Raw genomic sequence first — 13933 nt, forward strand, 5'->3', positions numbered from 1 at the left:
GAGCGATAGTGCTTGAAATGCTCATTTGAAACGTGTATTTCAGGTGTTTTTCCAGTTGTACATGTTAAACAAACACCCCATGTGCTGAAGGACACGATCCCAAATCAATAAATTGATCAATATTTACGTTTGTTCAGCAATCATGCCTCTATCCATCTCCATTATCGTGTCTTTCTGGATATGTCATGTTCAAAGCATGCAGTCTGTCTTTGCTCAGTATTTCCATCTTCATTATGCTCAAGGCTCTTCTCTGCGTTCACGCAACAGGTCGCCTGCTATTGGAAGCTTTCACCATGGTAACCATACCTGCAATATGCCATCTGTAACCTCAATCTATTCACTCACAGTGTCTCTGCATCGTTCACTCTGTATGTCACTCCTCCATGTTGTCAGTAAGGTCTGACTTTATTATGTATTCACGTCCGATGCAAATATATCACTGACACAAGAGTTATTGGGTCAAAATACTGCATGTGGAAGAATATTTTTCTGTAAGTGTTAAAAAGAATAACAACATTGGGTCACATATAGAGTACAGTGGTTGTTTCTTATTTGCACCTTCCATTATATATTATATTATGCTCATATTCAGATCAGTTATTATCAGGTAGAAACCAAAAATAGTCATCCTTCAATGTTTTGTAGACTAACATATACTGATTCAGCGACAGCTTAAAAAATAAAAATAAAAGGTCAGCTGTCAGCTGTGAGTGACTCACAAATTTTCCAATAAAAGCAGATTTATTTATTAGCTAAGTAAACTGTTTGTTTCCACATGCTACTGCACTTTTATCAAAGTATTCATGAGAGACTGGGGGGGGGGATACTGTATAACTGTACAAACACTTCTCAAGATCAGCACTCACTCACATTTGTAACAACAGCCACTGACTGCTCAATAGACTTAACACAAAGCATCAGGCTAACAGTTCTCAACATCGACAAATCGGGGGCAGCTGTGAATCAGTGGTAGAGTCATTCCCTCAATCAGAAGGTGGGGGGTTCGATCCCCAGCTCCTGCATGTCAAAGTGTCCTTGGGCAAGACACTGAACCCCAGATTGCAAATGATGGTATAGCCAACAGTCAGAGAATTCATATGGTGTGGCATTTTTAATACTGATGGGCACTTTAGGTGGCATCCTCTGCCATAAGTAATAAGTGAATGTGAGTGCATGAATGTTTATTTAAATGGGTGAATGTGACATCTACTGAAAAAGGGCTTTGAGAGGTCAGAGAACTAAAAAAAAAAAAGTGCTCAAACAGTACATAACATTAACCACAAAAATCACGAGAAGACGTTGAGTATTGTTTTTTTGTAAGGATTTACCATATAGAGCCTCCATAAGAACAATATAATTTTAGGTCGAATTCGGTCGCTCATGGAAGAGAAACAATCACAGCAGAGCCTCATTACACAGAAAAAAAAGTGAAACGTTCCAAAGGTATTAAAGCCACAGTTCACCACACTCTATGACAATTATACAACAACCTATTTAAGATGAATGTGGCTTGATGCCTGTGGTACATAGGGTGATTGGTCAAATTGATGCAAAAGTTGAAGAGAATGGCCATGATTGCAAGTTTGAGAAAAAAGGTGCGAGGATTGGTTGGATTTGCTGAATCACAACATCAAAACTTCCTGAAGTGACTGTTAAATATTAAGTCTATATACAGTGTATTACCAGTTGATTAAAATGGTTTTTTTTTATGTAAAAGTTCTATTTTATTTTGGGGTAAAAGTGAGTATACTTGACATGTCAGTTATGAGCTCTCTTTGTGAATGCAGACTGGAGGAGAGATATGACAGGCAGTGAGGGGGAGACAGATGGGGGATGATGTGTAGTATAGGTCAAAGTACAGCTTGGGTAACCGTTTAATTGTTCCTTTTTTATCTCTCCAAAAAAAAAAGCGTTAGCCGTTGGGACTGTTTTTTTTGTGTGTGATGTGGCTGTAGTGGATGGATATTAAGTGTGCTTCCAGAGAGAGAAACAGTGACAGCAGCTACATTAATGTCAATGCATATTTCAGAGAGATTGAGCACATTCTTGTACCAATGAATAAACAGCCTTAGTGGAGTCACTTATTGCTCAAATTAGTCAGCGTGCACACTCTGCACGTGTCCTGTGTGTGCGTGATTTATGTGTTTGTGTGTGTTCTCCTCTATAAGCACATGTTGTTTCAGCTGTGACAGGCAAGGCAGGTCACTGTGAGAGCATAAATGCTGCGAGTGACTAGAATTTGCAACTGTCTCCCCGTAGACACAGCACACACACAGTCAGTCATGTGTGAAAAACACACAAACACACGCACACACTGTTTTGCAAGGCTTGAATCTGTTGATTTTTTTACACTTTCAGAACTGCACCTACCTCACTTTACCAGCTGCTTTTCTGTGATAAATCGGATCTATTTTCGGCTCAAACCCTCTTATTACCAGCACCAATAACTCAGTCACACAACTGAAAATGAAATGCAGCGAGAAAGATTGCAAGCTCAAGAACAGATAAGGTGATAATGACAAATGAGGATGTGATTTATTTTTATTTTATTTTTTTGTGCAGGCTTTTGGGCGTGCAATTGTGTTTGTAAGAGTGTGCAAAATGGAGAGGAGGTGGGAGAGATGTCGCAGCAGTTATAAAGAAGAAAGACAGGAGTAAAAATGTGGGAAGTTTTCACCTTCCCTTGAAAATCTCAACACTGCACTCTTGTCACCTGCTCACATGATCAATGAGAGAATGTGTGTGCAAGGGAGAGAGGACAAGATGTCTTACTGCTCTTAGTAATGAGAGAGAGAGAGAGAGAGAGACTGTAGGCACAGTCAAAGATCATTCTTGTGTGCACTCATATGCAGTCATTAAAACATGCACACATTTATTAATCTATATTGTTTAAAAATCCTCTGAGCCCTTAGATCCACTATACTCCCCCTCCATCAAATCGATGCAAACACTAATGCACCATTAAAACAGGATCACTCCAAGCGTACGAGCTGCATTGTCGCTCGAATACGAGCTTTCACAATTCAAAAAAAGACATCATGGATGGATTAGTGTTAATCTGTAATTGCAATACAAATCATCCTCTTATGTGCACGTCATTGTCAGAATAGTTTTTCAACGTCTGTTTTATATTAAGCATTCACTCAGGGGGATCAAATTAAATGTGGGGGTGGTGGGTGGTGGAACTCCTTCAGTATGGTTTGTTTAAATAAACACACTTCAGGATATATGTAGAGCATCTATGTAATTCTTACATCTCAAAGCAATCTACTAAAACAGAGTAACATGTTTTCAACCTCATTAAGGAGCTGAATCAGTGATGAAGTACATGGCCAAGAAATTAAATCACATCCAGCTTCTTACAGTAGTGCACTTAATGCATGAGCGTTTCAGCAACACTTAAATGAGTTTACATTTTTTTTTTTTATCTTATCCACATTTAAGCGCTAACCAGATTAAAGTCAAATTCTATGACATTATCAGGTAAACATCATAGACTACACAGAACATGGACTTAGTCTCAATTACTTCACCCACTGGTTTATGAAGCCCAACGATGGCAGGCACCATTTTGGAAATGTAATCCCCACCTAACTTTCTAATCTAGAATCAGGCAAAGAGATGGAGTTGAGACAGGCACCGAGCCTCAATATGGCAAACAGCTACAATGTGTTTACCTGTCAGACAAGTTAGTCGATTTGACCAAACATAAAGATGCCACATTCAAATACTCAACGTTTGATTGGTTGGATACAGCGGGTAGATCAGTTACTTAACGACACAAGTAACTCACACTTAGCTCGTTGACTGTGTTTATGTTAGTGTTTGCTATAGCCTCAGTTTTACATCGCAACGAGCAGAAAATTGATCTCAAAAAACAAAAATGTTTTAAGTGGATTTCTCATTGTGCTTTGATTCCTCTCCCTCTTTCTCTTCTAGCCTTTCATACAATAAAATACTTCAATGGATTTTAGGTTGTTGTATTCTTCTATAGGTCTGTGTGTTCGTCACTGTGCATTATGTTATATACCATAACCACCTCCAGGAACAGTGGGGGGTCCCCAGTCTCTGGCACCCTTATTTTTCAGGGTCGCAAGCTGAAATGATTGGGAACTAACTGGTCTATTTCAGTACTCCAGACTGTGTGCAGATTTAGTCTTGACTGACATATTTTTGTGAATACCAACTCCTCAATGGCCAAACACACAATCAGCATAATATAGGCCCGTAAGCAGTATGACTCAGCATCAGTGAAGGCTGCAGAAGAAAAAAATACATCATCGTCAGTCTATACTGAAACAAAATCCCACAGCCAAAAACAGACAACAGTGCTTAACATCCACTAACCATGGCCTCCAATAATCACACATGAAAGACACTTATGCTGGGTGTAAATAGCCAAACATCTACCAATCTTACCAATCTTAAGATTGTTAGCAGAATTAATTGTGCTATTGTAAAAAAAAAAAATCCAAAGCAAATAAAAAAAAATTAGTCACTTCAACAAAATACTTAATGACAGCATTTTGAAACAAATGTCTAATGTTTTTGAGATACAATCTATTAGGTACATAAGGACGTAGATGTTTATCGGATTTGGGTTTCGAGCAGCTTCGTCTAGACTTGCTAACATCAGTTCTGCTAGACTAAATTAAGTTAGTTAAAGGTCCCATATTATGCTTTTTCTGGTTTTATATGCTCTTTAGTGTGTTTTCCAAGTGTCCTGTGCATGTTTAGGCACATCTATGTGCAAAAATCCAAAGTCCGCGGAAACACGGCTTCTCCTACGTCCTCCTGTTAGCTGTAGCATTAGCTGCATGTAACGCTCGGTTCAAGCCCCCCTCGATAAAAATGTGTCAGTGCGGCGTCATTGTCAGTGTGAGATCACTGATCTAAGCCCCTTGGCTCGTTGTGGCAAGCCCTGCAGCTCATGTTGAAATTTCCGAGAAGCGTGCTGAGCAACTGACCAATAACGACAGAGCAGATCGGCAGACCAATCAGAGCAGACTTGGCCCACGTGGGGTCTAACAGTGGGGGCTCAGCAGAGTGCAGCTGACGGACTCAGAGCGTAGAGGGAGCAAGGAGGAGCAGTACATGAAAACAGACACTTTTTTTGAACTTTATCTATTGTGAACGTACGAAAGTAGGTACATAGATTAAATATACGAACCCCAAAAAGGGCATAATATGACCTCTATAACAACTATGAGTTATTCAATCAACCTCATGTGGACAAAAGTCAAAATACATCCTCTAGGTACCATGAAGGTTTTTTACCAAATTTTGTGCCAGTCCATGAGTTAGAAGTTGACATATTTAACTGGATAAGTCAAAATAACTCTCATCGTGTTGAATGGATGTTCTTAATAAATGGTAAATGGACTTGAGCCCCTTACCTTCCGGTTGAAAGACAACCAACCCTGCCAACTGAGCCACAGCCGTCCAACATCATGGCCACCCTAAAGCTTACAAAGTATTTCTCGCTTGATCACAGTGGTAGATCAACCACCTGAACACCCCACAGTTGCCATTGCCAGCCTTGTTAAAAGAAACTGCCATGCTCTAACTCACTTTAGACACTTAAATGACTTCTTGTTGACATTTTCTGCAGCGAGGCCCTCTGCTCTGCTCATTAGCTGCCTTTGCACAGACCTCTCTCCAACTGCCAGCACTAATTCTACACATTTAATTGTCCATCAAACTCTGGAAACCCCACTAAGGGAGACCAGCTCAGGCCGAATGGCTTCCACTGCTCCTGACTGTATCGCCGACTGATAACATCTCCGTTTTGTCACAACATGTTTTCACTGTGATGGTCCTAATAGTGCACTCACATACAGATACTGCTGAACCTAAATGTATGTTTCCTATGTCTGGCATACCTGTGAAGAAATAGAGGTGCTGGTGAATGTGTGTGTGGATGTGGTGTGTGTGGGTTTGCGTGTTAATATATATGTGTGGGTGTGTTCTAGGCTATGAGTGCTGGTCATGCGATCCATGCTGCTGTCTAATTATCCAGATTTGATGGATTGTTTTGATTAAATCATATGAAGGCTGTAACAGTCAGTGCCTCCCTCTTCACACACACACACACACACCCCTCTTCCTTTGTCACACCCACACACACACACATTGTTGGAACCCCTATACTTCAAACTCTCCTTTTTTCCTTCACTGTATGATTTGGGACTTCAGTAGTTCAGAACAGATGAGTCCTGCTTTCAACATTGATAAAGGATATTCATAAATCATGTTGAAGTGAGAGGGAGACAGAGAGAGAGATTGGGTGGAGAGAGAGTGAGTGACACCAAGAGAATGGGGGACAAAGGAAAGATGGGCATACAGAGAGAAAGACATTCAGACCCTTTTCACACAAGCACTGCACTACTTAAAAATGTTTCTCCAACATTGTCTTGATTGGTTGCATTAGGAATGCAAATATCCGTATCTGTTTTCCCTACATTTTTTGCAGACTTTTCCCAGCTAAGCACCCTTTTAAAATGTCTGTTTGATATCTAGGTGAGCAGAGGTGTGAACACGGCTGGTAATAGCCTGAACATTCACAGCGAAAGAGTGGGCAAGGTGAAGACATTGTTCATGTTGAGCAGCATTTTGCTGCTTTAGACTCTTTACTGCGCCGCTCAGTTACGTGTATATCGTTTTTAAGCTTCTGCATTTTTACTGCAGTGATGTCCGTATTCATGTTGTAGCGATGTTAACCCCAAAGACAGTCTCCATTAGAAAAGAATCCTCCACCTGTGCTCCAACCTGGCACTGTCCCCCCTCCCCCTGAAGGAAAGGGGCTTCAGGGAGAATAGAAAATCACAGTTGATTATAATCGAATGATATTTATTTAGGTACTACGAATGAAGCAAGCATTAACTTATTAACAGAATAACTGATTTGGTCTCGATAAATATCGGGTTCACAATGAATTTTCAGGACGATTCTGTTTATAATTTGAATCATTATATGATTAGTAAGTCTTTATTTCCTGACCGTAAATCTAGCAGATGACTGAATGCAAGCTGTTTCACTTTATCTATGAACTTGACAACAACAGTATAAGACTTTAAAGGACCCACAGAACCCGGTGGCACACATTCTTGGACACTTTTCTTTTTTTTTTTGTACATGCTTTTTGGTTATCTCTTTGCTATTGTGTCTATTTTTCCTGTCAGTAACACAAAACAGGAGCTGCAGCCTCTGACAGTGACAGATGGCCCTCTTTATGTGCATCTTGGAGAAGAAGCAGGAGAGTAAATAACTAAAAAAACATTACACAAAAAAAGTCTCAAAAAGTAAAGCTTATTTGGTACTGGTGACAGCAGTATAAAATGTTATCAATTGATATTATACTAAGTTGTTGAGAGAGGGGTCAGCATGCGCAAAGTACTCCAGAGGAAATGATTCTCAGCCTCATTCTCTTATCTGCTGCTGATAAGCTGCACTGCAGATAATCAAGGAAAACAACTGATAACTTGTTTTTCCTGCAGGCTCGGTTCTGCCTGCAATCCTCACAGCTACACAAAGCAAACTACACAAACCCTAATGTGCTTTCTAATGAGATGCCGTCCTTCAGCGCTACAAAAAGCTTCTGTTTGAAGTTTTTTCTCCTCTCCCAGAAAGTGTACGCTGACAGCAAGCAGGCTGGGCACAGCGCCATTATGCCATATGCACATGCAAATATGTAAGCACAGATACACACATGCATTGAATAATGTATGCGCACACCCACATGTTCAGAGGTGGAACTTGAATGAAGAGGGGGGGAAACAGAGGTAAGTGACTCATCTGTACAAAATGCACCTCACATGGCACCACTTTACAGCCTTTTATGGAGATCACTGTACTGTTAAATGATGTTACATCAAGCATACGGAGCTGTAACATATCTCAGCTACAAATAACAGCATTTGTATAACACTGCAGACTCTGATTTTCTCTCTCTTTATAAAAAGCTTAATCACATTATTTTTTTTAATCAAAAGTTGGTTTGTCTGTGCTGCTGTGCAGATACACTACTTTAATTCTCTTTCTGGCTTCAGAAATGGTGACTGAAACTGAGTCGATGATGTTAGAGATGGGAAATGTAAAACAGACACTTTAACTGCAATGACTGCAACATAAAAATAGGGACACAATATGAATATAGACATTGAGAACAGCAATCAGCAATCAAGTTTAAGCTTCATATGGAAGCCGACAGCTAGCTGTGCACAGTACTTGTGTAAAACACAGTGCCCTCCCAAGTATTGGTCAAAAGCTACAGAGTGAACCAATCACTTAGCAGTCACTGTTCTGCTGACAGGTGCACGTCAGGCTAAAGAGCAGGCTCCATGAGTAACAGGCTAAACCAATGCTAAGCTGTAAATTCAATGACAAATGATAATAATAAGGCTAAAGACAGCATTCTGCAACAATGTTTTCTTCTTTAAGAAAAATGGTTTCCATCACTACAGTAAAACTTCACTGACGTCACATTGCACTATGATGACTTTGCAATTCTACTAAGACACTTAATTTCAGTTAAAAACTATAATTCACCCCTTGTCAGTATAATGTGTACTTTATTCTTTGCTGAGTGTTTGGGTTTTGCTTCAGTAAGGCCATATACGTCCTGTAACAAATCAAGTATTTGAATTTGATTGAAATTGATTATCATGTCCATAGGATTTGCTCTTTTCTGCTTGTAAATGACGACCAATGGCTCTGAACATTTGTCCCTAAGTTGCTTCTCTCTCTCTTTTTTTTTTCTAATTAGAGAGAAAGCCTTCAAGCTCGACATTAGCTGATGATTCAACACTGGACAAAAAAAGAGCTTCTAAACATGGTTAAATGGGTTAGAAGAGAAGATAAATAAATAAAAATGGCAAATTGATGGGAAATGGATGGATATGAAACAGATAATTTGTTTAAGCCAATTACTGGCTACACATTTATTGCTTCCCCCGACCTCTGCTTAGGTTGAAGTGGCCTGAAGCTACGCTGAGATTTGCATGAGAACAGCTGAGAATCTGTATCCTAGGTATGTTCACTTGGACGGCACAGATGTGTACCTATAGGCCAATATGAAATGTGTTTAGGATGTTCCATCACAGAGTTTATTTATTTTTTTACCAGGCAATAAAAACACTACAGCATGACTCTCTACACTTTGCCAGCGTTGCCAAAAATAGTCATTTTCACTACAGGCCGTTTGACTCATCGTAGCAGCAAAGCACAGGTGTTAAAATAACATTGATGATGGCTGTGTTCAATTCAAAGAAGTCTGTGCAGTGCGTCATTCAGGAGCCTGAAACTAAAACACCTAAATATCATAATCCGTCCATCATTAATTTTATAACCTGTTCCTCCTGCTTCTGTGTCAAAATGCCTACAAGGAAAAACGTCCCATTGATTTGTAACCTGTAATAAAAACAAAGGTATCTTATTATTTTTCTGGGATGGAGTACCTGTTATTCTTATTTGATTAAACTTCTTTGACTTAACGTCATAAAAACAGATTAATGGACACTCTCAGGTGTATTTAACCTTAAAGGAAACTGGGAGATGTCAATCAAACACAGTACAGGCTAGCACTCACTGCAGGTCTAATCAGCATGATAAGTGAAAACACCCGTGAGGGGGGAAAAGTGGAAATGGAAAAACCAAAAACTGTCCTGATTATAACTCTGAGGTACAGTTTCAGTATAAATTGTTATTACTTTAAGAATTTTACCGGTTCATTTACATTTTCTATTACTTTATACTTGTACTCAACTATACGTCAGAAGCATTATTTTTTAATTTAAATCCATTTTCAGGTCAAAATGGTGCATGCAATGAAATACTGCATTTGAAGTGAATTCCAGTGGCTTTCATTTTTTTTGTTGAAGCTTACTGTGTCTTAAAAGTGTGGATAATGTATAGTGAGCGGGTTGTCATGGCAGAATGGAACCCGGAAAGGATGAGCACGGCCCGGATGTGATGTGGAGGAGTCTTGTGTCACCATGAAGACGTTCCTCTGCTTAGCAACCCTCACTATACATCAAACTGCTTATTACACAGCCACTTACTTCAGAAATCAATAATCCACCAAATATATTGATTTTTGAATGATATATGACTTCCGCTAAACAAATAGTTGGAATCTACGGTTAGAGCTTGGCCATCTTCTGTTTTGTAGATGTGTCATAGTGTTCACTTTCACGAGTCTTTAAAGCTCTTGTCACGAAGTACACAAACCAACATTGCCCAGGTCTATGGGGTGCAAAAGCATGCATTGCACCCTCATTTTACATTTCTGGACCCTAAATTGAATGGATGCAAAAAACAAGTAATCAAAGATTTAAAATGTCAACAGTGACTCAGATTGTGTTTATTACATCCATGATCTGATGGTCATGACGGGTGCATGTGACCTGTCTGTTCCCCTGGGGACCACATGAAACATAACACCAGCTATTTTTCATTGCTCTGGCGATCGCTGTAGCTGCGCCCCCTTTAATCTCAAATTCACCCCAAGTAATTTTGTTCTAAAACTGGGCCTGATCCTTCTGCGGATTGATATGAATACATCTAGTCCTCAAGAGCCTGCGATTAGAGCCGCTTCTCTGGGAATTTCCTGCTCTTCATTGTAATGGTTTGCTCTTCTAAATGTGGTGTGCTATCAAGGGATAGCAGACTGTTGCTATGCTAAACTGGCTAATCAGAATCAAGTAGCTTATTTAACAGCTGTGTGATAACATTTTTGAACACTTTTTTTTTTTTTACCCAAAACAAAAGCACATTGATCATGAACCCTCTTGATTTTTTTTCATGGTAATGCACATAGTAACCATAGCAACACTACTCCCATAATGAACCCACGAGTTTTACTGAAACCAATTCATGCTAAGTTGTTGTGGCTGAACACCCTTGTCAAACAGTAAATGGCCCTACACTTACCATAAATGCAATCACAGGTTTAGCGCAGAGCCATGGAAGGCTTCTATACAAAGGGTTTCCTGTTCTTATGACATTTTGATGCATATGTGTGATCCCACTTGTACATCATCATCTGGAACTGTGCTCTATAATCAAATCAGACGAAAAGGCCGGATACAAATGTTCAAATTCAGGGCATTTTGTCTCTAATTAGCCCTCTCTGTAGCTACAAATAAGGGGTAGTCACAGAGCTTCACATTGTCTGCTCATCCATGTCTGGGCAAAAACAGAAGGCTTAAATATTATATCATCTGATGCAGTGATGGATAAATAGGTGAAGAGGGAGGATAAATAAATAAAATGCCAAATGGATGGAATGTAGTTGGACAGAAGACAGTTAAGTGGTTTTAGCCAATTAGAGAGGAGGAGTGGATAGATTCAGAGTGCTTCCAGACACCAGATGGACTGTGGAGTGCTGATGTCACAGCGGTAACGAAAGACTCAGGAGAAAGGAGGGAGCGAAAAGGGAGAGGAGAGAGAGCAAGGAAAGGAGGAGACTGAGGCTAAGAATAGTAATACAACCTCGGGCCAGCACAATCAGTCAGCCCAGCCTGCTATTTTTTACTTTACTACTGTGCCAGCCAACACTTGTCTCACATCCTTCTTTTTGTATATCTTCCTCGACGTCAGACATTTCCCCGAAATATGTTAGGCCATCATTGTCCTGGCCACACCAGTGTTCCTCCAAACCAATGAGTGCATTCTTATAAAAAAAAGGGCATTCCTATCCCATGTATGTTTGGTCTTCATTCATGAACATGAACTGCAGCTTCAAAAGCCAAACATCTACAGAGAGCAACTCAATCAATGCTGCTTCTCAGGTAAGATCAAACACTGTGGAGAACAGAGTGAGTGACGTGCTTCTGATCCCTACTTCCTTAGAGCTGCTTCATTGACGTGGGTTAATCCTTGAAAGGTTCCACTGGGAACTCTGACGCTCTCCTCCAGGGGATGGATTTCAAGGACGCACATGACAGACACTGGATTTCAAAGTAAGGGTACAGGTGACATGTAGCTGCAGGAATTACAAGTGTGTGAGTGTGTGCATGCATACTTACCACAGTCTCATCAGGAAGTGGTGCTCCATGTCTTTAGGTAGAAATGGCCAGCTGAATGAGACGCTCTCGATCACTCTGCTGAGTAAAAAGAAACGAGTAGAACATCAGGGTAGCTCAAACTGCAAAAGGCTCACATGGACTGAGCACAAAATACCTGGCAGGAAGTATTTAGCTCAGTCTCACTTTCATTTTTCTGCAGTACATCCCTCCTTTCTGTCTTGGGAAAAACCTCCTCAGAAGCTTGGACCTGTAAAATAATCCCTAGCAGGGACCTGAGATTCACTGTGGTGTTAAAATGTGGTGCTGTGCCTGTCGGTCCTGAAGCAAGAAGCTTCTCCAACTGCAAGGCTAACGCTACAGCTCCCCTGAAGCGCTATAGGCCCTGGATTCACAAATGGTTTGACAGCAGGGGGGTATGAGGAGAGCCATGTTACAGTGGTGAGAGCAGAATAAGCATTTGGGAATAAAACGCTAAGGACAAGGGACTGCAAGAAAAAGAAAGGAGAGAATAAGAGGAGGGGATGACTAAAAGGCTAACAGCTTAATTGAGTGTGTGCTGCGTCCAATTACCTCCCAAAGGTAATCCTTAGACTTCAGAAAAGAAAAGAAAAACACACAGTGGCTTACAAAGGAAAAATAACAGTGTGTCACCTCATGTGAGAAAATATGCTTGTATAGCCTACCTGTGTTCATAGAAATGGAGATAATTAGATTAACACAGCAAACTGTGGTTGCTTTGAATTATGCCACAGGCTACACACACTTTATTACCCTTTCATTAGTATCAGCTTGAGTGTCTGCTGTTAGCTTTAAGCATTAGCTACCTGGGCTCTTCCTGTCAATTTGTGCGTCATTATAGCTAGCTTACACCCTCTGTATGTGTTACTTTGAGGCTCCATGGCAACAGCAGCCAATTTAAATTTGCAATCACTGAAACCATGTGAGAACTCATCTCCAGTGTGACTGGATGTATTCCTACATTTCCCAAAGAGCCCAGCATGATTCAATTTTAGCAATGTATCACCTGGTTATTGTATTGTGCCAAGTCAATAGAGTTCAGTAAGGCACAGTTGTATTCAGAAACTGAAGGGCGTAATCCAAAATCCCAGACGGTTTAAATATGCATTGTGTGACACGAAGAGCTGCATCCTTGCAAATCCTACACTGAGAATCTGCCTCTGTTGCTCATCAAGTGAAGCATTGCAGATGCTATGGTCTCCCATTGATTTTTTTCCCAAAAAGTGTGCATGTGTGTGTGTACATGCGTGAGTGTGTGTGAGTGCACGCTGGTGTGATGTGTCGCTAGCTAGCTGCAGAGATAATTAGAACACAACTCTTTTGCTGTCCCTGCAGGCCACTGATCCAGCTGCTTTCATCTAATATAGGTCAGCTGTGACAAAGCCCTCAGCATGGACACTGATCAGCTCTGCAAGCTCTCTCATACACTAAATATGCAGTTCAACTCATACACAACGCACACACATGGCGAGGCATGCCCCCTCACATGTGTCTATATAAGGAGACATCTGCAGGTACCCAGACTTAAGGCCTCTACATTAATGATGTCTGCCACAACGGGTGGTTGAGTTCAGAAAAACGCAACCCTGCTTCCAACATCATCAAGCCCACCAGCTTCAAGTAACTTCTGACAAACACACTGCCCATTTCACAAACGCACTAGTTAATTCTCTCAGCAAAACAAAACTACTGCCAGGCGTAGTCAATGCAAATTTATCTGGATGCTCCCAAATCAATATCAGACTGCAAATAATCTTTAGTATCTGTGACAGTAAATGTGTTTGTTTAATATTCTGTGGTGAAAGAATTACAATAAATTGACTTTAATTTTGCAGCTGGAATGCAATGGATACATCTACCACAAATTTAAATTTGATGTAACAAGGGAT

General features: G+C 40.4%; 1 protein-coding gene across 1 annotated transcript in view; it reads right to left on the reverse strand.

Moving 5' to 3' along the window:
• dlgap3 (discs, large (Drosophila) homolog-associated protein 3) overlaps nt 1-12116 on the reverse strand; it is a 67808-nt gene extending 55692 nt beyond the window's left edge. Inside the window, exon 1 of the mRNA XM_061058957.1 lies at nt 12027-12116. The gene's annotated coding sequence lies outside the window, so the exon portion shown is untranslated. The remainder of the gene's footprint in view (nt 1-12026) is intronic.
• Nucleotides 12117-13933: the final 1817 nt, after the last annotated feature.

This window comes from Labrus mixtus, chromosome 16, assembly GCF_963584025.1.
Source record: "Labrus mixtus chromosome 16, fLabMix1.1, whole genome shotgun sequence".
Taxonomy (NCBI): domain Eukaryota; kingdom Metazoa; phylum Chordata; class Actinopteri; order Labriformes; family Labridae; genus Labrus; species Labrus mixtus.